The 22261-nt window shown below is 42.9% G+C and overlaps 1 long non-coding RNA gene across 2 annotated transcripts; it reads right to left on the bottom strand.

Annotated features, from left to right (window-relative positions):
* Window positions 1–1566: 1566 nt before the first annotated feature.
* LOC125745178 (uncharacterized) lies at window positions 1567–21994 on the bottom strand. 2 transcript variants are annotated; one of them, XR_007398587.1, is made up of 5 exons: window positions 21899–21994; window positions 10158–10231; window positions 7876–8064; window positions 7720–7790; window positions 1567–4870 (listed from the first exon to the last, which is right to left on the bottom strand). It is a non-coding gene; the product is annotated as an uncharacterized LOC125745178 (long non-coding RNA). The 2 variants fall into 2 exon arrangements; XR_007398586.1 differs by lacking the exon at window positions 21899–21994 and having other exon boundaries at window positions 10158–10641.
* Between the last annotated feature and the right edge of the window lie 267 nt (window positions 21995–22261).

A 22261-nucleotide genomic window follows, 5' to 3' on the forward strand; every position in this document is an offset into this window, starting at 1 on the left:
CTTTAGCCAACGAACCACTGAAGCCGTTTAATGTTTTCAAGTTTTTAACTTGAATTTTTTATTTAATAGGTTTTACGGCAATCTATTTGTGAGTATGAGTTGTCTTTAAGTCGGACATTCTTAAATCGGCCATTTCTTGTATTAGAAAGATCCACTGGTTTTCATGACGTCCTTGAACCCATACTGAATAGGATGCTGGCCCACAGGCTTTTAAAAATCCAGCCCTGATAATGGACTGGCATCTATCTTTGGTCCTGGGTGGTTTGGCTGTGTTAAGTTGACTGCCACGAGCACCAGATATCAACTGACAGGCCACAATTTTCCACTAGTGCAGGATACTTTAGACATGTGCAAGATCCTTCAGTGTCCAGCCTCCTTATAAAGTTTTGCCTCTCAGGATTCCAGCATTAATGGAAAAGCCTGCTTTGATGTACGGATGTAGTATGTCCACCTTCAGCCAGTAACATTTTGGTTGGGGGGCACTATTTTTATCCACTTGACAACATATACAGTCCATTCACCAATTTTTGTGGCACTTTTTAAACATGCCACGGTTTTTTATTATTATTTCTGAAGGAGTTACTTAGCTGTTACTTACGGAGTCAAACCTGCCTAGATTTTCCATTCCCCTGCCAGAACAGACAGAGGCTAACTAGTGCCTATGCTCTCTCGAGGATAGCCTGCTTGGGCAGGTCCTGAGCGCTTCCATCGTGTTGTGACTCATTGAATGTGACACGGACGCCATTCCCGTTCCGCTCGGCTGTGTCTTCCAGGCGGCCGTTTTCGGTTGCCAGGGGCATAGCCTCTGGTGCCTGTCTTGTTTCAGGCATGCGTCGCTAGCATCTGGCAGGAAGTGGGAGTAGGGTCATCCTGCCGTTTTGATGCTTCCAGCCGCTCCCTGTTGGTCCTGTGGTCCTCCCTGATGGGCCCCGACGGCTGGCATCTGGCTGGGTCAGACGCCGTCTCTCATCTCCATCCCAGAGGTGTCTCTCCTGGAGTGCTGCCGGCTGTTCTCTGGATTCCAGGAACATTACATTAATTCCACTGTCGCCCCAAATCCCTTGGACAGCCATGAAAGGCTGCTATGGCCCTCACCAAGGCTTCATGTGGCTGCGGCCTTTTCCAGCTGCACGGCATTTTGGGAATTGCCTCGATGGGAGTAGCCAAATCTGTTGTGACCCGAGATAGTGGCTTGAAAGATAACTGGAATTCTGTCGACCCCAATGACTTCCCAAAACAGTCAGGATAGGGGAGTTTGTTTGGTGTTTGGTTTTGGGTTAGCTGCAAGCTAGACTCCATAAATGCACATGCATTGGTTCCCCCACAAGAGGGAGAAGGCTAAAGCTCTGTTAAGGGATTCCTCAAGGTTCGTGCTGTTGGGGTAGTCAAATGTAGATGAGGTCATTAAAAATAGTACAAGTCATATCACTACACAAACTGAAAACCACTGTGCTGCAAAAGCATTAGTGTTTCATTATTGGAAGTAGGTCGTTATGGTAATTCTGGAATGTTTGGAAAACGATATTATAGCAGATGCTAGCACTGTGGTTTAAATGTTCTGTTTGCGCTCTGAAAATAATAAAAAAAAAGATTTATACACTCTAATAAAAAGAGATAATTTGCAGTTGTTCCAAACCTTTATTAATTATCACTCCATTTCACAACAATAAAAAAAATACGCATAATATTTAGACCCACAGTGGCACAAATAGATTTGTAAATACCCGTACAGAGATAGGGGAGAGTAGATGCCTCAGCAAAAAGCAAAAATATTATATATTTAATAGCATTATTTCGCAATCAATATTCTTGTCAAGGCTGACCTTTTGCCCTGCAATTCTGTATTTTTTCTATTATGAAATTCAGCAAATAATAATGTAATTTATGCATCTGAAATGGCTTTAAATATGACTCACCACAAAGAAGGGACAAATTAAGACCTTTTAGTAGTAACAAATAATGATAAGTACGGTCTGGAAGGTGGTACTGCCGATCGAAAGGCAATAAGTAATTGAAAAACTTACAACACCGCTTTTTTTTATTGGCAAGCATGAAAAAATATTGCAGACATTAAAAGGTACATAAAATTATTTATTTTCCTTCTCCACATGAAACTTAGTTCGTTACCTGCTCATCTTCCAGGGTTATGGGAGGCATGTAGTGCCTGATCCAACCAGCACAGGGAGTAAGACACACACACTCGCACCCTATGGGTAATTTTGAGGCATGAACTAACATAACTGCATATTTCGAGTGAGAAGTAACTGAGAAACCCAGAGGACAGTCTTTCAACATGGGAAGAACAAGCAAATTCCAGGAACACCGAGCCGGCGAGGGATTTGAACCCACTGGGTCAGTGTGTCACCCCTTAGTTTCTTATGCTAATCTCTAAACTAAACTTCTCAAGAAAAATATGAAAACTGGGACCCTGGGGTCCGTAAGCTGAGAAGAATGATGTGCGTGAGTAGAATGTTCCGGAAAGCCAACATTTCTCTGTTACAGGAACGGCAGAGGCTTAACCCGCCCTTCATCCTGCACCTGTGACCAGCCGGGTGTCCAGCCAAAGAAATCAATGCCCCCTACCCACAAAGCCCTGTGTTCACATTTTACGGTTCAGTCGTCTCAATTGATCTGGGCGGACGACTGGAACTGAAATTCCTCATTGTGTCCCCAAGTCGTTTCTCCTATATAGCAGCCCTTTGTGAAAAAAAAAAGTAAATTCTTTTCGCCGACAACATGTATTTAAATTCACCGACTCCTAAATAATTTAGTTTACTGCTAGTTTAACCTTGCAGAATAATACCGCTTTAAGGTCAAAGAAAACATTTATACCCTCCAACCATACAAGCATTCCTTTAATTAATGTGCAGTACATTTTAGCCATTTAAACCGTCAGACTTGTTTTTTACTCTTGTTTAACGGCAAATGTCACGTACGGTGGCGGTTTGCCAAGATTTCGGCTTTGTTTGAACTACAGATGATGGCTTACAACGTTATTATCTTCATTATCAATAATATGTATATTTTGTGCAACCCATAAAAAGGAGAGCTCCTTGTCATGTCAAAAGCAATATAAATATTAATTTTCCAGTAAATATCCTTTTCTCCTAAACGAGGCTCAGTTCCAACCTGTCAGACCTAAACATCATTATATCTCCACAAACAGCATCGCGTAGCGTTTCACCTTCATTAACATTTTTTTAATGGAATTACAGTATTACAGTTCACAAACAGAGCTGACTAAATAGAACGGGAAATCAAGTTTTGAAATAAACCGTGCACACTCTTTTTCTCCTAGAATATTATTTTTGAAAAGTAAATTCTTAATAATATACACTACACTGTCTCAAATATCATGCACCTTATTTTTCCCGTTTTTCGAATAGCCAGTTATTACAGAAGAAGATGCTTTCTGAGGACACCCTCAATGATATCTCAGCCAGGGGTGTTGCTAGACATAAAGTTCTACTGGGGCATCCCCCCATCCCGCCTTGGGTTTTTTCAAAGCGGAACGTGACATTTTTTGTGCCCCAGTATAGGGGGTCTAGTGACGGCCATGATCTCATCAGGGGTTGCTATCCATTCCCGGGAAGGAAAGTATTGCAGGACTTTTGTGAGGGTGTTTCATGTCCAACTCTGTCCTTCTGAGGTCTGGAGGCGGAGAAACCTGAATTTTCTGGCAGTTTCCACAGAAGATCCATCAGCGGTGATTAGTGTGTGATTCCGGCTTGGCCACAATGACCTCTATTGTTTTATTGATATTCAAGGTGCGATTTGTGGTTGTAGCACCACTGCTCGCTCCTCTGTGAGGATTCATCGCTATTGGTTATGAGACCATTTACTGTGGTATCTTGACGACTTGGTCATTCAGAATCTGGCCTCTTGGAAGCCGAGGGAGTACAGCCTTGGCGTCAGGCAGCAGATCAGGATAGTCTTTGTATTGAGAATCTGCAGGGATATTATTTCTGACCTTTATCACCTGGAGTCTGTGTGTCAGAATATCCAGAACCCACTTGGATAGGGAGTCACTTGGGCCCGGTCCCCTAAGGTTACCCAGCAGCCGGCCTGGCACCATGGTGACGAATGCCATGACCGGTCGCTCTATGCACTTCATGAGCACTTTGGTTAATGCCACCGGCCAGTTGTCCTTCACACATGGCGCTTTTGATGTTGCCAGCAGTGGCACAACTGTAGTCCTCTCGTAGCACAGTGGGACAGGGGACAGGAATGCAAAGACGTTGAAGATGTGAGTGAAAACAGCGGCCAACAATAATCTGCATGTCTTTACAGCACAGGAAGAGATGTCTTCATGGTTGGCAGCTTCGCAGGCATTGACATTGCTGAAAGTCCTCCTCACATCCTGTTCAGACAGTTTCAGCACAAATTGTCATGATTTTTTTGGGAACTATATGTGCCTGGTTTATATTTTGAGCCTTAAACCTCAAATAAAAGTTATTTAGCTCATCAGGCAGCGTGACATCGGAAGTCACAGTCTGTCACATCTGTCCTTTGTAGCGGGTGATGTCCTGCAGGCAATTCCACAGATGCCTTGCATTGACTTTGTTTTTTCAGACATGGGGTCCTAACTGGTGCATTTTGAATCTGGGGCTCTACAGAGCCGAATCAGGGATGTTTGGGTTCAGCCAAGTTTCCATGAAGTTGAAAACAACACAGTCCCTCGTCTCTCGCTGAGAATTAATCCGGCGGCACGGTTCATCCGTCTAGCAACTGTACGTCCGTGAGTCATCGCGATGTCAGGACAGGCTTCTGTGGGCCCACAGCCTCACCAGGTGTCTGCTTCTCCTCCACCACCTTTTCTGCTCGAGATTGGAAGTGATGTCTTTGTTTGTCTGGTTATCAAAATTTCATCCTATGGGAAAAAAGTCAGCAGTACTTTGGTTCACGTATAGTAGTACTTAAAATGATTTGCCATTTGCACAGGTATACTGGACTGCTTTTTTGCACATATCCCATCATGCTCTTCTTTGAGACGTATACAGTCAAGTGGGATCCGAATGCAGGGTCAGGGCAATTGTCCAGCACCCCAGGAGTGTGCTTTTTTTTTGGGGGGGGGGGGGGGGGTTTAACGACCTTCCTAAAAGGCCTAACAAACGTAAATATTCTGACAGCTCAAACCAGTAACCTTCTGAAAATAGGCACAGAGGCCTAAACACTAAAGCCACACACTTCCCTATATCCAACAGTTGTTCTTCCAGGTACAAAATAGACAGAAACCAAACATAAACCACAAACATAAAAATGTTAAAGGGATTTCTGTTGTTGAGCAAGGAGGCAGTACCTGGTCTGGTCATGTTCAGCTGGTGACAGAGGTGGTGTTCTTTGCCAAATCCCTGAAACTCTCAACCAGCATGACCACCACAGTTTACTCAAACGTGTGCCATTGCATGAGTATTACGGCCCATTAATCAGGCCTTCATTCTTCAACCAGTTAACAACTCAAAATACAATTAAAAATTAATCAAGCTGTCTGGTGAAGAAGGAAGGTGAAGGACGTTTCGAGCTAACACTGGCTTGCCCACTCTCCAAGCCTCAGTTTTTCATGGGATAAACTGGACGTAAGAGTCAAAGAAGAGCAATGCGCCGGCTCGTAACATCTCTGGGATTTACTGCAAAAGAGCTGGGAAGGTGTGTCAGGTGATTTCCTGCTGCACCTCGATAACCAAACACCTTGTGTTTGTGGGCCAGTTAGCAAGATAAATGGTGGCTGATTTTCACAATACAAGATTTAAAGACAATTAAATTTTCTAACACCCCCTTGGAACTTCATGTTTGTTCATTTTTGTGTGTGTGTGTGTGCACTGTAATATTCTTTATTTGCAATTATTTAGAGGAAAATATATGATGTAGAATATTAAGGAAGAATTACTTTCCAGCATGTGTACTTATCTTTATATTAAAAAGAAAATAACAATGGACACAATGCCATTTAATTATGTCACCTTAATTATGTGTTATTACACTGTATAAAGTGATTTGTTAATTACTGTACATTATGTTCAGATTCAGTTATCATTAATAATGATGCTAATTACCTTCTGGGCATGTCGCTTACAATAACACTGTATTTAAACTACAGATTTTAATTTACGAACCTACTGTAAAAATCTTCCATGGTCTTAGGTATGTACAGCACTGTGCAAAAGTCTAAGGCTGCCAGTTTAAATCTGTTTATCTAAGTAGAAAAAAGCACATCTTATAATTTGAATAGGTGCAAATGAAGAGGACCAATAAATTGAACAATAAATTGTTCTTTTCTTTAAATACTGTAGTTATTGGTATCTAGTTGATTGGCTAGATGAACAACACTTCAGTTTACATGCCTCTACTCAGGGGCACCTCAGCCAGTCCACGCTGTTAAATTTCATCGCCAGCTCACTTAATCAATTAACTGAATTAGTTAAATATCTTGACGAGGTATTGATTAGCCAAAGAGTATGCTAGTGCTCAAGCCAAGATATACATGGGTGAATTGGATATTTACAGCAAATACTGTGGTAATTTTAGGAGAGGTTTTAAACCGGCTACACTGATGCACTTCGACAGACATCATAGTTTTACAGCAACAGAAAGATCATTTAAACATCATTTTCTTTGACCGCCTAAGACTGTACATCAGCATTAAACAACATCACACAACAAGCCTGGTTAACATTCAAGAAACGAGTGTAGGGAGAAATGGGAATCAATTATGTTTAGTGATGCAGGCACTTTGCTTAGGCATCTAGATTTTCTTATCAAACAAAAACTTTGTTTATTGATTAAATGATAAAAGGACATTTATACAAACCCAAACAGTGTGTCGATTTTGCTGGTTCTTTGTGAAATTGATATTATTGCTATTTCAAAAACACCTGGTTTAAAATGACTTGCATTTAAGTTAATTTAAGTTTTACTCATTTAAGTAAGTCTCCTGCAGTAATATTTCTCTGTTGTAATGAATGCAACACTGCCCTGGCAAACATAAAAATAATTTAAAAAAATTGAATAATTTAGTTCAATAAATGTGTTAAAAATGCTGCTTGATAACTTTTTGATAAATGAAGTAAATACTATTTTCAGAAATATTCACTAATTAAGGACAAATAAATGGAATACCCTGTGAAATATTTATGATGAACATCTGGCAAACATTCCGGCAGCTCCATACTGAACTGAACAAATTTATAGCATGTCAAAATTAGAAAATGTGAAAACTCATCAGCTACCCGAAACGTAATTCATTACCATTTACAGAATAAAAATATTTCCATTGTTCTCTATCCAAAGCTGTCCTTGGTTACAAAGATGGAGTGCGGTCTCTCCTGTCAAAGTGAATCGAGAATTAAACCGGCTGGATTTAAAACAAGCACGGCATAAGTTCCTAGCCTCCTAAGACCCCTTTGGGAATGTTAGGTTTAATTTCAGCCAACTTCTTTTTTTTTTTTAATTAGGCTTCATTGGACTGTAAAATAATTCTCTTATATAGAAATCACACCTATTAACAGCCATGAGGTTCTTTTCAGTTTGCTGCTGTAGCACAAGAAAAAAAAATTAATTGTATTTAATTGCTCCACACCTCAAAATTAATATAATGTAATATTTGTCCTAATTACGCTTAACCTGTTGCTATTGTCCATGATGGAGTTTAAAAAAAACATATGGACTTTTGTTTCGTTGTTGCTTGTTAGAATTATGGCTGCAAACTCCTTTTCTTCTTACCTGAAGAGTGATTATTTCCCGCCGTTATGTCCAATCTGGACAGCTCGCCACGCTGAGCCGACCACGGGAAACTGCAGGGGCGACACACATGTGATCAGGAGCACTGACCAATTAATTCGGTTCTGACCTCTTCAACATCCTGATATTAAAGCCCACCTCGGGCCTCTTCACACAACGCTAACCATCTTCTGGAGTCCATACCCCAGGATGGGAATTATTACTGGATGCGGAGTCAGCGTTGCTATGGAGCAGGAAATCGATGGACCACTGGAGGACAAATGATTGGAAAGAACGAAGCCTCTGGCAGCCTTGTGATTGGCTAATTTGCAATGGGATGTGGTCCCCCTGCAGTGGAAGAGTAAAGGGTGAAAGTGGGTGGGACCTTAGTGTACAGACATCAAATCCCAAATCTTATTTGGACCCAAAATACACCCAGTAAAATTTTAATCTTTCCTTGTTGTTCAGTTACAGTGTCTAAAAGCTAATGGCTGTTCATCCTACAAATAAGTACAATAAAAATAATTCAACAATATCATCAAAAGACTCAAAACTCAAGTTGTTGTCAACACCCCCCCATACAGGACGACACGGTGCATTGAAATACTGTACCATTTCCCTTGGGTTCCCACGGCACGACACATAAATACAAATACATTAAATAAATGTATAACATCCACAGTTTTATAACATCCACAACACAATACAATACAGTAAATGTGAGTACTGTAAAACACTGTTTAATTTTGTGCATTTGTGTAGTATAGTACAAATGTAAAAATAGATAGATAGATAGATAGATAGATAGATAGATAGATAGATAGATCAAATATCTAAATATATAATGTGACATTCATTTTATGTACTTCTCCCTGATCAACAGGTCTTCTTCTCCTCGACCAGTGAGGAATGAGCACCTGGGATGTGAAAGGCTGAACAATGGTGGTAAGATGTATGTTTTTAAGTATTGATCATGGTTCAAACTTGATTTTGGTCCCAGTTGAGAACACATCTTCGCAGATATAAGTCGACCTCAGCAGTGAAACAACTTCTGAAGAAAATGTCTTTGGTCCCCTTACAGTGATAAAAGGAGTCGGCAATTTTTCGACAAACAGGGTATCACACTGCGGCTGAAATATATTCATTTGTAGACAGACTGACAGGTTCGGTCTTCACTGCCTGAGAGAAACAATGCTGAGACCTAACAGCTTTCTGAAGTCGGAGATACGCTCGTGACACTTGCTCCTCCATCTAACCGTTTTGCCCCTCGACCCGAAGCCCCAAACGCTTATGACTGCCAATTCCATGTTGGAAAGTACACATAACCGCCACCAGAAAAAGGTATTTCTCCCGGTTTAAATGCCCAGACTCCCTTGCAATTGTGTCGAGCCCTTTCTTGTCCATTCCCGCCATAACTTCGAGTCTACTTAGTTTCAATCCCGTAATCAAGATACCTGACTTCTTTCCTATGCCACAAGCGTTGAAGCGGGGCCCATTGAGGACGCCGACTGATGGGGCCGCCCCCTCTAATGTTCTTCTGCCCAATTGTTGATAGTCATGACCATAGGTACAGATGGAGCCCCCTAGCTTGGTTACGTTTTTTTTTTTTTAATGGTCAGCTTTTCAAAATTTTACTCTGACTACAGGCCTGCCGGGGCTTGAGTCTGATCGCTCATGTATAATTTACAGTTTTACAAACATTTGTTTTCATTTTCAGTGACTGGGCACACAATGCCTCTAGTGCAGAATACAGCGAAAACTCGAAATCACTCCCTGCCAGCATTCCTGGCTGTAATTTCGCCTTTGAATTCCGCGACTCTGCCTCCTCCCCGTCAGCCGTAGAAGGCACACTGTCTGTCCTCCCTTAAGATATCGACATAGTCGGGGGCCTTTGTAGCTTCACGCTCATGTTATGCAGTGGCATGCTGATGAGGCCCCCCCACCCTTCAAGGGACGACTCTAAAATGGCCGCTTTCGGATTTCGACCTCTCTTTCCAGGTCACTGGCCATTTCTTCGTCTCGTGTACTCCTTTTCTATTTGTCCTCATTCCAGCTGGTTCCGGGCTCCTTGAGTGCCCATTTTTCGGTCAGATGGAGAAAAAAATACGGAGGACCCCCCCCCACTTCCCACCATTATATTCTGCAGCGTAGAGAAACCAGTTATCAAAAACTCAGCTGGACACGTGCTAAAGGGCAAGCAGATTTATTCTGACTATTTCGCGTACCGTTCGCTCGCTACAGGACATGTGGGTCTGTGCCGGTTCCTTATTGGTATCCCGGCTCACGGGGTAAACTTGAAATGTCAGCAATGACAAGGAAGAATCCACATAACGCTCTATACTGAAAACCACACAATGATGCACATCCACCCACCCACCTCTGCCCCGCACACCCACAATGCATCTCACCTGCAACTCACGCGCGCGCCGAGGGGCCATTACCTGGCACTGTCTTCTGTCCACTCCTCCATCTGTCCACTGAATCCATAAAGTGCCACGTGATCACCGGAGCCAGCCTTCCGTCCAAAAAAAGGGTTGTTTGATTACGAGAACACGATAAACCACGACACAGCAGCGGGGGTGACATTAAAAAGAACGATTACTGGCAGTAAAAAAAAAAGAAAAAGAAAGCGTGGCTTATCTTCCGGGGCTTTCTGGGGGGGAAAAAAATAGTTGAGGCCGCGATCACAGAAGGTCATTTGGAATGGCTCAACAGCTGCGTCAACACAAGCAGCAAGTAATTAACTTGTGTATCGGCTACCTGCTTTCTCTGCATTCGGTAAACCCTCCCTTGTGTTTAAACTAACGAAAGGAGAGAGCTACCGCTGCCAAGCCCCGCGCGCCCAAGCGGGCCCACGCCAGCGGACATTATCTAACCGGCAAAACTTGAATGCGTCGTCCAAGATAACAATGATTAGAATTATGCAAATCGTCCACAGGGCCTTGCCAGTAATACTGATTCGGGTGTTGCCAAGCGGAAGGAGCGCAATCACCACGGGCCTGTTTTCATTTCGGGCACTGGTCCTCCGGAGTGAACGGGAGCGGTGCATTGTGGGTAAGCTGGATGCTTGGGGTTCTGATGTGGGGCACCAGTGGTTATCGAACCGTTTATCAAATGAGTCTGGTCTGACGCCCACCATCAAATTAATGTTCACCGTACGTGTGAGGAACAGCAGGACCAGCCCAAATTCCATCTTTGTGCTATAAATTGTACCTTAATTGTACTCCAGCGGGTTGCCTTACTAATTTATTTATTCTAAAATATCTTCAGGCTGAGGTGTCCATGGGTTTGCACAGCAAAGTATAGTTATAACCAGAATGCAATTTCATTCACACCGGCTGTAGAGATTCACAGATTTACTGAGGACGAATTCATTATGTTGTCCAGCAATGGCATAAATCTATAATACGTACCTCCACAGTAGTGGTATTTACATGTTTTACAGCAATGGACAAAAGTGTTATGTATTAAATTTTTATTTATTTATAATGTTTATAGACAGAGATTTAGTTTGGTGAATAACTTAAAATGAGACATAAATCAGCATTTCATCTACCGAAGATTTTGGCCAGAAACCAAATGCCAGGATGAAAACAGGAGATGTTGCAATATGTTGTGGTATGGTGTAGCTCTATGCTTCGGATTAGGGACAGAGAATGCTGCAAAATTCTGCCTTCAATGGTCAATGAGTGCTACTCAGTCATGCTCAGTTAATTGATTTTCATTTATAATTTCAGATTTTTCTGTATTTATTTTACACACGGAGATCAAATCATGAGCGTCCCCTGCCTTGTGCCAAGTGCTTCTTGGGGTTCAGTCCAGGTTCACAGCAGGGCAGATTCTAGGATTTTTAAGGTGGGAATATAAGAGGGGCCAGCCTTACCATGAGCCAATGACATGTTTTGAATCGATGAGTGATGAGGGAGCAGGCACCCTTGGGACCAATCAGCTTTTAGCTGGGATCAATACTCCTGTTGCCCCACGATACTCCTTGTATGCACCCCTGGCTCACAATGACCCTGTACTGGATATCTCATTATTGATGATGGATGAATGGATTTTTTTTTACCATCATTTGCTGGTTTAAGATAAAAATCAGACTGTTGCCTATGTAACTTTAACTCTGATACTTGTACGCAGCATAAATGATCACTGATATGATGTTGTCTATTTCAAATTAAATTGTGCAAACATACAATGAAAAAAATTCTCTCAAAGATTACCACACTCTTTTGTTTAATGTCCTGCCTATTTATCATCAGGAATAAACTGACTGTGCGTCACCAAACCCTTGTGATGTCCAGTGTCACCAGGCTAGAAATTAAAGTCTTAGTGTGTCCAATCCTGCAAATTCTCGAGATTCTGCTCACCCCCTGCAGCCCGGTTTGCAAGTCACGGTTCCCTCGCAGGGTCCAGCAAAGCAGAAATGTCACCTTGGCTCATTTGCAAGAAGGTATAACAAGCTCCGTGTGACGACAAGTTGTGCTTGTGGGTATGAGGTGCATGATGGCTGTGTAATCACATCACTGGTGGGCCCTTAACCCTAGCCACCTATGCATATATACAAACACATATATTACACATACTGTATACACACACATACACACACATACCACACATGGATGGAGAGCAAGGTGAGATATACAAAAACCAAATGAATGAAAATGAATCTGGAGAATGCAATTATTGTAGGAAAACATCTAAACAGAATTGCAGTTTGTTTTATACTTAATTGTTTTTACTGATGAACCAGAGTCAGTGGATATAGATGTCGATCTAAGCATTCCACAGCACTCAAAGGTCAGCAAGATAAGGGTGTGTACAGGCTGATGTAGAACGGTGTTACCTAACCTATACTCAATCCAGGCAGACAGCCCGGCCCTTATAGATTGTTGCTGTCCAATTCCAGTGCCATTATTGAGTTAAGAACTCCGCGGGCCATTGAATGTTCAAGCTTACTGATGCCCTTTAAACCTCTAACAAGCTCCCGAACAGAGAGAGAAGGCTAAATGAGTTCAATTAGGGTAATAATTTGTTCAGTCGAGTGCATTAGACTGAAGTGAAACACTGCATGCACCTCAATCCCCTAAGACTAAGGTCAAGAAAAACAGGTGGGCAGCTAGCCACTTTTAGCTCTGGGGGTAAGCTTTTATGGGCAGAAATCACCTACGGTACCAGATTGACTATAATTAAAATAATAATGTATTATAATAAAAGACCACTTGCAAGGAATCATTTTATAATTACTTACTTAAAAAGTCTTAAACCAGAGCACAGAAAATTAACAACAAAACTGAACTCAGCTTCGGCCACTTTTGCTTTTCAAACGAAAATGTGGGATGTAAAGGTTGGTTATATCTTAAAGGGACCACGCACCTCGCATGCCTCTCTCTGTTGAGCTTAACCTATTAAAATTTCCTCGCTTTTTGCAAGAAAGAGAAACAATGAAACGTAGGATAAGTTTTGATAGCCTCACAGTTTAAATTTCATCTAGAATGGCATTACGCGTGGTCGGCTTAATCCCGTTTCGGAAACAGTTCTTTGTGTGTGCATAAATTTGTTTAAGGACTGTACTTCACATATTTCTACACAGTGTTGCCCTCCAGTTCGTCGCCTCTTCATTAACTCCAGATCCCGAAGCAGCTCGACATGACTTTGTGATGAGATCTTAGTCCCCCGACCCGGTAATTTAATGACGCGGCTATTGAATACGCAGAGGCTCCGTAATGAGCAGAAATCCAGCCGCCAACTGGAGATGGCTCTCCGGTAGGCGTGTTTCACACAGAGTGTGCACTCTGAACCGCGCTGTCCTGCGACATTCTGCACTGATGGATTCACCCGGAGCTGCGAGCTGCAGGCAGATCCGGCGTAATCCAGTCGTGGAGCATATTCACGCTGGAAAATGGAGTATGCTCTGCGGAATTCTTATAGTTGGATACAAAATTCCACTTGCCTGTGTGTAATTGCAAACATTAAAGGGGAAGGCTTGTGTAAAAGTGCTATTCTTGACAGCAGCAATGATAACAGCAGTTTGAAATGAAGCCTTATCCATCACTTGCACAAGTAAACTGGGGTTCTTAATTTTTTTATTCTTGTTCTCCTTGGAGACATACACACATATAAATACAGATGATTCGGGGGGGGGGGGGGGGGGGTGTTACGGGCCTTGCTTAAGAGCCCAACAGCAATGTGACTATTTCTGCCAAGAAGGGGATTCAAACTCACCACCTTCCAATTACAGACAGAGAGGCCTAACCAGCTGCATCGCCCCTAAGGAACTCTTTTGTATTTTTATATCGCTTGTATTAGACCGATTCATGTCGAGTTCTTACACTTTACAGCGAGGGGAACTCAGAGAAACTGACTCAGAGTCTGTGTCTTTGCCCAGCAAGTCTCAAGTCTCATATACCAACAATTTTCCTGCTGGTTTTTCAGTATAAGGTTGCTGGGGAGCCTGGAACCCACCCTGGGCAGTGTAGGGCACACGGCTGGGGAACACCCTGCAGGGGCAATCACAGCATTTCTTTAATGTGGGGAGCAGAAGACCGAACACAATTCATACTGAGAGGCTAACTTTATGATCAGCCAATGATATGTTTTGAATCGGTGATTGACAAAGGAGGGGGCACTGTGGGGGGGGGGGGGGGCAGTCAGCTTTCAGCTGAGGCCAGTGTCCCTGTGGCCCCGCCCCTGACAGCCCTGAGTGGTACTAGTACACCAATCCATGGGCAATTGATAGACTCCACTTCACCTGACTGCATGAGGAAACTGGAGTACGCAGGGCACTCCCACGCGGCACAGAAGGAACATACACACATGGAGCTGGGGTGGGAGGTGTGAAGCAACAGCAGAGCCACCCTGCCACCCTCACTAACCGCCTTCCTCTTCCTCAGCACATCTCTAAATGCTACGATTTGCAATCTTGTCAGCCGCAAAGCATCACGGTTTGAACCACGGGAGCACGTCGACGGCACAATAGCATATGTATTTACATAAAAACATTTATTACAAATTAACATTTAAGGCACATTCCCCTTCCTTTCTGAGATAATTACATTCAGTGACCCACTTAATATAATCTAGCTACGGCAGAGAGAAAGGCTTCGGTGAGAACCGCGCACGGCTAATTAATGGGCCGATGTTTTTATCAGCCTTATTAGACAGGAGAGACAGCAGACGGTAAAATCAGGAGTCTTTGGTAATTAATGGGGTAGAAAATACAACTAACTGTACGTACATGAAGCAGAAAAATGTCTTCATAATAATGGGGGGTGGGGGGGGGGGGGGGAGGTTGAAGGCTGAAGCATTTGGAGGCGGGTTTTAGTCACCAGGTGTTATACTGAGGAAGGAAGATGGGATCGCTGTGAACTAGCAGAAACCTGGAAAGCCGTGAACTGGACTTGGAGTTCATCTTTTGACCAGTGTGTCTTTTATAAGGTGGCACCCAGAGGTGGGTAATTCAGGTCTCGAGGGTAAAAGTCCAGACCAAGATTTTGTTTCAACCAGCCAGTTGAATATAAAAAGTTACAGGTACAGAGTAGTCAACTGGCTGACTGAAACAAAATCTTGGTCTGGACTTTTACTCTCTGGACCTGAACTACGCACCTCTGGTGGCACCTCTGGGGTAGTGTGCAGTTTGTATGTCCTCCCGGGACCACGTCGGTCACTCCCTGTGATCCACTGACATGCAGTTAGACTAATCAGCATCTCTTAATTGACTAGTGCAGGGCTGCCTGGTGCCCTAGGCATTACCCCCCCCCCCCCCAAGAAAATTGTTGATCATTTCACTTCCTCTGCAACACAGGTAGTTCAGGTGCACTAAGCAGCTGCTTATTCTGCATATAGCTAGAGCCGCCCCTGCGATGAGGTTCCCCCGTGAATGACAGACATCCAGTCCAGGATGTACCCCAGCTTCGTGCCCTATGTCGCCTGTGAACCTGACCAGGACAAGCAATAAGATGATTGATGATTCCCCTAATTAAATGTAATGTAGGACACCAACGTTGTGTTTTCGGTTCTGGTTGCACATCTGTGAATCAAGTTTGACAGACCCGTCTGCCACCGAAATGGCACATTTCACAGCCCCCTGCTGCATGAGATTCTGTTTAAAATAAGGTCTAATTCCAAGAAATGGCACAATAAGAATAAACAATCGCACAATTACACAGGCAACATCGTGGCGCTCCGCAGGGTATCATTTACATTTGGATTGAGAAATATGGAAGTACAAGAACACTAAAAAGAATGTATTTTTTTTTACAAAAAATGAATGACTGTAATTTAGAGGGTATGACGTAAATATACAGTATGCAATATTTATCTGTCGCGAATGCTAATTTGTTACTACGGTATAACAGGTTGGGCTCAAAGAAAAACTCGGCATCAATACAGACATAGATGCACATAATATATTATAAAGAAATGCTGTATTGATTTATGTATTCAAGCATAGCCTGCTCAACTCCGTGCCGCTTACCATTTATTTTAAACCTGAGATTTCAACCAATTCAAATCTAGACTTACAGAAATACAGTCTCGAATAATTACGGACGCTGGAGTGATTTCGTTTCTCATTTTTTTCCCAGTGTAGACTGAGTTGTAATGAATTGGTCCCAATGTACAGTGAACAGCAATAAAAAGACCATCAATGCAGAATGTGTGATTTGAATCGTATAGAGTTGAGTGCAGAGCAAAAATGAGGATGAACGATCCATGCAGATGTGACGTCTTCGTTACTGCGAGGTCAAGCTGACAGTGATGAATAGAAACCACTATTGTTTCAGGACAGTGCAAAGGGCCCGAACTTTTGGTTTCTTTGACCAAACAAATATGCTTCCCATTAGCAGAATGCATTGCCAGAAGCCATAAACACAATATAAAGTAATTTAATAAATCACAGACTGAATTCCCTGTGACTATGAGCCCAGATGTTCCCCTTTACAGCAGGAGAATGTCTGACCTTGAGAATAACCTTGGTGTCAAGTTATGCCATTGTCATACACAATGTGTTATTCTCTTCTAGAGAAAGCTCAGATACATCTTACGGTATTAATGTGTCATAAAGCCAGGGTGCCCAGAATTGGGGGTAATGTAGGGGTGAGACTTAAAAATGAAAGCAATGAATCGGTTATAAGTGTAGGATCACAGCAGTGTTTGCATGCTTTACAGTTATTCATTCCTCTAAATTGCCTGCAGTGTATGACTGTGTGTGTGCCCTGCGATGGACCTGCATCCCAACCAGGGTGTCCCCCCGCCTTGTGCCCTGCGATGGACCTGCATCCCAACCAGGGTGTCCCCCTGCCCTGTTGCCCTGCGCTGCATATGATAGACTCCATGCTCCAAAGTAACCGTATACTGCAGTGTTTCCTAATCCGGTCCTCGGGGACCCACAGAGAGTCCACATTTTTGCTCCCTTCCAGCTAGGAGGAAGCAGAAACGTGGACTGTCTGGCAGGGAGCTCCAAGGGAGCAAAAACATAGACCAGCTGTGGGTCCCCAAGGACTGGATTGGGAAACATTATGCTGGATAAGGTGTAGCAAGTTGGATAGTTAACAAGATAAGAAACATGCAGGTGAAAGATGCAGACCTTAGCCTGTTCTATTAACTTGTTTTTAGGAGAGTGACCCATATTGGAAGTTTTTCCTGTACAATATTCACCTATATATATATATATATATATATATATATATATATATATATATGTATATATATATATATATATATATATATATATATATATATATATATATATATATATTGCCAAAAGTATTGGCAAATCACTGAATTCAGGTGTTCCATTAACTTCCATGGCCACCGGTGTATAAAATCAAGCACCTAGGCATGCAGGCTGCTTCTACAAACATTTGCGAAAGAATGGGTCGCTCTCAGGAGCTCAGTGAATTCAAGCCACCTGTGCAGTAAGTCCGTTCATGAAATTTCATCACTACTAAACATTCCACGGTCAGTTGTTAGTGGTATTATAACAAAGTGGAAGCAACTGGGAAAACAGCAACTCAGCCACGAACTGGCAGGCCACATAAAATCGCAGAGCGGGGACAGCGCATGCTGAGGCGTACAGTGTCCAGAAGCTGCCAACTGTCTGCAGAGTCAGTAGCTACAGACCTTCAATCATCATGTAGCCTTCATTGTAGCTCAAGAACAGTGCATAGAGAACTTCATGGAATGGGTTTCCATGGCCGAGCAGCTGCACCAAGTGCAGGTCCAAAGAGTCGGATGCAGTGGTATGAAGCACGCCGCCACTGGACTCTAAGCAGAGTCTGGGTTTGCCGGTTGCCAGGAGATTGGTACTTGTCTGACTGAATAGTGCGAAGTTTGGTGGAGGGGGGATTATGGTGTGGGGTTGCTTTTCGGGGGCTGGGCTTGGCCCCTTAGTTCCAGCGAAAGGAACTCTTAATGCTGGAGTATCTGAAACCATTTTGGACAATTTCATGCTCCCATCTGTGTGGAACAGTTTGGGGACGGCCCCTTACTGTTCCAGCATGACTGCTTACCAGTGCTTAAAGCAAGGTCCATAAGGACATGGATGAGCGAGTCTGGTGTGGAGGAACTTGACTGGCCTGCACAGAGCCCTGACCTCAACCCGATAGAACAGCTTTGGGATGAATTAGAGTGGAGACTGCGAGCCAGGCCTTCTCGTCCAACATCAGTGCCTGACCTCACAAATGGTCTCCTGGACGAATGGTAAAAAATTCCCATAAGCACACTCCTAAACCTCGTGGACAGCCTTCCCAGAAGAGTTGAAGCTGTTATCGCTGCAAAGGGTGGGCAGACTCCATATTAAAGCCTATGTATTAAGAATGGGATACCATTAAAGTTCACGTATGCGTAAAGGCAGGTGTCCCAGTACTTTTGGCAATTAACGGTATGTGTGAATATATATGTATGAATGCAAGCTATGTGAAATAACGTAAGTTTCTCATTTCACAAACGACTTCAGAGTAGACCAATCATCAGGATGATTGCCTTTGGATTTGAATGCCAATGCTCTAGGTTTCGTGATTTTCGTGCCAGAAATTCCCATCATGCAAAGGGTTGGTATGCCATGGCTCAGTGTTCATCATGACATTCAAGAGCCATTGAATCTCCACTTATCATGGCGCCTCTGAATCTGTTTATCAGGGTCGGCTGATTTCGCTTTAAAGGGTTCTTTAATGGACATGTGACCAAAGCATGCTCTCAAAACCATTCTCCATGGTGACATATAAGAATCAGTATAGTCCATACTCATTAATGCACCGATACCTCATTATTCGCATACTGTTTTTGAAGTGTTTCACTTGTTGGTTTTTCTTTTCAATGATGCACATACTGTACTTGAGGTAAAACTGAGGGAACCTCAATTACAGATAATGAAAGTCTCTCAGATAATTGCAATCTCAGCTTCACATGATGCCATGCGAGCTGGCCTGGTGAGCAGCCTTTATGGTTTTGAACCTGTAGATACTTATAGACTGGAATCAGCCGGCAGCCCTGGACTATAACAATAAATCTCTATGATAAAACTCCACCAAACCAGGCAAGATGGACGTCAGTGGACGACACAATTACGGAACTTCTGTTACAACAACCCATATGAAAAAAACAATCTGCTGCAAAAAGTTATAGATATATATATATATGAGTAAATCTTAGGATAAAGTTTAGACATAGTCCTTGTGGAGGGCATAGGAAACAAAGCTGTAGATGTATATTAGACGTATATTATCCCATAAGTCCCTGAAATGCAAAGATATTTATTGACATATTTACTTTACTTAGGATCGCAGGCCACTCCTCTGAACAGTCACTCACATCGCTGCGGCCGAAGACATGTGGCACGCAGATGGGGTCAATTACCAATTACAGTTTGGCTAAGCATTAAAAAGCTAAGATGTGATCAAAGTGATTTTAAATATGGTATGATCGTTGGTGCTAGATATGATGACTCCAACATGTTATAAACAGCCACCCTAAAGAGATTTTCATGCACTACTGCATCGACTGTTTACAAAGAATAGCACAACGAACAAAAAATCCATCCCAGTTTAAGAGAGTGAACCGCATCCCAAGTGCAAAACAAAGATACAGGCTTTAAAGACTTCTTACCAAGCGGGAATCCGCCAAGAGCACGAACAAAAAAAAAAACGTGCTGGAGACCAAATAAACGAAGATGAGATTAACAAATTTACATATGCTGCCCTTTACATTGATTCTCTGACCTGAGCTGATTCGGGTCCCTCTTAAGTTTAACTTCAAAACAGGGCCGGCAGAGAGAAGCTTACTGTTACCCCAAGGCTCGGCTTTAAACCGACACATCGATTCCTAAATGCACTGCAGGGAATATCAAATCCTACATGTAAGTGCTATATGCAAAGGGTTAGGCAGGAAGCGCTGTCTGTCACAGGAGTGTAAGCAGCAGGAAGTGAGGGGTGATGTATGTCTGGGGCAGATTCAGGTTACAGACACCCCGGGATTCTTGCCAGGGGCCGTGCTTGCCGGTCTATCTGAAGGGTTAACGGTATGGCCTCCACGGCACAGATTCCTGTCGCATTATCTGCTCATCTCTCACAAGGAAAAATGACCCCTTTGACCAATAGAAGAGGAACAACCACAGACATAACAGCCCTGTGGACCCTTTGACCTTTTCTATTCGCCAGCAGGGTGGAATTCCGTGTAATAACATACCGTTCTGATCTCCTGCAGGCCACTGTCACGTAAGTCATAGACAAGCCAAGCAAAATAAGGCCTTGCCAAATTTAACAGGAATAAACTGGATAAAATCCCACTTCGGGTTAGTCAGAAAGCATAAAAAATAGCTCTGCTCAGGGCACACATCTGGATTTTCCAGCCCAAAACAATATTTCACTTTTTGTGCCGTAAGTAATATATTAACAAAGGCTGAAATAAATTCTTAATGAGTACCTTCTGATCGTTAGTAAGAAGAGACTGAAGCCTCACAGTCAGACTTAATTGAAATCCTAAATCCTGACCAAAATCTTTTTTTTACTGAGATAAATAAATCAATAACTACGCCATTAAAAACGGCCTCAAATGGTTTAAAGAAGTTGGGACTGAATGGCTGGGGAAGCACATTAAAGCAGGGAATGTTTCCTTATTACATAATGAGGGTCTTGACTTTTTCTCAACCTGTTTCCTCGACAACTGTTTTAATGATATTCTCCAGGATCTCGCCGCAGTCCCTACAATAGGATTATCGGAGCACATTATGAGGTTACGCCGTCTCGATAATTAGTCTGGCGCTCCAGCAGAGACTAGCACTGATATTCCACTCTTATGTAACACGAGTATAAAACATTGTCGGGGAAAAAAGCATGAAACATTCCAACCAACCGGGTTCGGTGTTTTAAGGGGGTGGGGGTTGGTAGAGAGAGATGGGGCTCTTTTCTGGACAGATGTTGGTGCGTTTAATAAACAATTTAAATGTTCTTCATGAGCAAGGAGTGTAATTTATCTTTTTCCTGCGTCCCCTGTATCAGGGAATAATATTAAAAGAAAATTATATAGTCCAATATTTTACATTAATAGTAAACTCGATTACCATTAAAATTAATGAATGGCTGATTGTCATTCATGGAATCATATTTAAGTACGGTGATGAGTCTAACGTGCGTCTCCAGCACAAAACGACACAAACAGTAACTTGCAGTTCCTCAGTCTTACCATTCTGAGTATGCGGTTCCGTGAGATCTTTAGCTAAAGCGTCAATATGTGTTTTAAAATGGATTCAAGGTCATTCACCTCAGAAAGCTGCTGCTGTCTCCTGGCGTACCTGCTGTTATTTTTGATGCCTCGTATACAAAGTGAAATTCTGTTTATTATTCCGATTTATTATCCCGCTAGCGAGAGCTGACCCAGTCCTTGACATTGTAGGTTCTGCTCCCTCTTAAAGCGGAAACAGAGTATTAGCGATAAACAAACAGTAAGTGGTTTCTGTACATGCGCCGGGCCCGTGTGACACATCCCGCCTTGCCGCCGCCACCCCTCCCCCTCCCCCTCCCCGCCAGATAATTTGCTGTGTGATTTGGCATCTGCCCCTGCAGCGGAGTAACTGAGACGGGTTCACAAATCTTCTGAGCGCAGAGGAGGGAGGATAACCCACTTGCTGGATGTTTACTCCTAAGGGGAGATGCTGACCTGCTTTCTGACGACTGGTCAGTCCTACCTTTGTGGACGGCTGGACTCAGCTGGTGCGTTTTCCGTGCAATGTGTACACTCTCTCTCTGCTGCCCTGGCGTCCTCATTGCACGACCACTGATCAAACAATAGAACCTGGTTACAGGAAACAGAAAAATAGGGGAACAATGAAAGACAAATTGCAAAATGTGGGTATGCTATCTATCTATCTATCTATCTATCTATCTATCTATCTATCTATCTATCTATCTATCTATCTATCTATCTCTTTGACTGTGGTGACTTTTATGAACCACCACTTCTTACAGCTTATCCTGTGTCTTAATCTGCTACATTCAGAAGGTTCAGCTGAACCAGGTCAACGGGAGAAATAATTCGAGTGGAAGTTGCC

Source organism: Brienomyrus brachyistius, chromosome 6, assembly GCF_023856365.1.
Source record: "Brienomyrus brachyistius isolate T26 chromosome 6, BBRACH_0.4, whole genome shotgun sequence".
Lineage (NCBI taxonomy): Eukaryota > Metazoa > Chordata > Actinopteri > Osteoglossiformes > Mormyridae > Brienomyrus > Brienomyrus brachyistius.